The sequence below is a fragment of the Pteropus vampyrus genome, unplaced genomic scaffold (assembly GCF_000151845.1).
Source record: "Pteropus vampyrus isolate Shadow unplaced genomic scaffold, Pvam_2.0 Scaffold10, whole genome shotgun sequence".
NCBI lineage: Eukaryota > Metazoa > Chordata > Mammalia > Chiroptera > Pteropodidae > Pteropus > Pteropus vampyrus.
Genome location: NW_011888791.1, coordinates 7,862,716 through 7,864,323, shown reverse-complemented (window position 1 = coordinate 7,864,323; position 1,608 = coordinate 7,862,716). Strand labels below are relative to the sequence as shown.

The following is a 1,608-nucleotide window of genomic DNA, read 5'->3' as shown; positions in this document are numbered from 1 at the left end:
TATATATACCCCATGCCTAGTTTAATGATATGGCTACTACATAATATAATTTAAAGGCATGTGGAACCTGGTTAACTGACTCAAAATATGAACCCCAATGAGGAAATGTAACTAGTTAGTGATTATCAGCCCGAATCTTGAGTCTCCAAGACCCACTGGGTCTCCAGAGTCACTGTTGCTCTCTGAGACGATGAAACTTAACACTTGCCAACTCTAGAGGACAGGCCAGATCACTATCTTAGTTTTGTGGGCATTAGGCTGTGTCTGAACCAGAAGCCAGTGGCTCCTGATTCCAGTGACTAGTGGCAGTTGCTGTCTATAAAAGACACAGGCCATTCTTTGGACAAAACCAAATCAATAATGAGACATGCAACCTAATATCAAAGGTAAGAACAGAGGATCAAGCCCAGAACAGAAAGTAGCCAGCACAACTACTTTTGTAGACCCAGCTTTGCAAGGAGGGCTTCTCATTCCTGGGAGAGTTAATTGTCATCTGGCAATCACAAAGAGACAAGCTGAAAAGAGAGGAGTGAGTATACTACACAATTTTGCCTAGAATTGTTCCTGACATTATTTTAAAAGGATGGGTGGGGGGAGGTGGCGGGCCTGGCGCTTACTAAATGACATTTATGGCTTTTTTAAGTAATCGAATAAATTATGACACAAAGTGAAAACTAGGTAAACCAAATACACACTATTCTTAAAATATATCCAAACAAATTTGTAGAGATTAAAAATAAAATTAAAGTGTGCTCATTTCAGCAGCACATGTGTTAAAAATAAAGTCAGTCTATTGCCATGCTGTCCTGAACAAGCCTGATCCCGTCGGATCTCGAAAGCTAAGCAGGATCAGGCCTGGTTAGTACTTGGATGGGAGACCACCTAGGAAGACCAGGTGCTATAGGCATAAAAAATTAAAAAATAAGGGATTGTAAGCTAACAAGGTCCTTGCAATCCATGAGGTCAACCAAGGTTTGCCTCATCTAAAAAATAAAAATAAAATAAAAAGTAAAAATAAAGTCAAAGAAATTATCTGGATCTATGGTAAAAGAAAAATTGCACCAGACCAATTAGACGGTCAAGGGAGACTTTAGTCAAGACTGTTGCATAGGGGAGAGAGATTATTGCAGTAGAGGAAAGAGGTGAAACTCATTTCTACTGAAATAAAAGGCAGGAGGATTTTTAAAGGCTGGGGTGAGCTAAAGGATATTAGTGGGGAGGTTGGTCAATGGGATTAGGTCATCCACTTTTGCTATTCAGTGCTTATCAAAGTTAGGTTTCTACCCTCCCACAGGGACTGGAAGATGGGGCCCTATCTTTCTCCATAATTATATTTCAAAGGGATGAGAAAATATTTTGACATTGTAGAAGGTTTACATCTCAAAGGCACAGAGAAAGTATTTACAATGGCAAATTTTCTAAAGTAAATGCTCTAAGAAAAGGGAGTTCAGGGGTCTATTGTCAAGAAGGTTGTCTAAAGTTTAGTCAGGCTGAGGGGTACATTGTAGTCTTGGTCACTATTTTTGACCTTGGAATAGACATGCTGAAAACTATTTGCATCTAGCTAAATAAAGATCCCCTCTTCTTCCCTGGTTCAGCTCCATGATT

The 1,608-nt window shown here is 39.5% G+C and overlaps 1 pseudogene; it reads left to right on the top strand.

Moving 5' to 3' along the window:
- Window positions 1-788: 788 nt before the first annotated feature.
- Window positions 789-907, top strand: LOC111731064 (annotated as a pseudogene).
- Window positions 908-1,608: the final 701 nt, after the last annotated feature.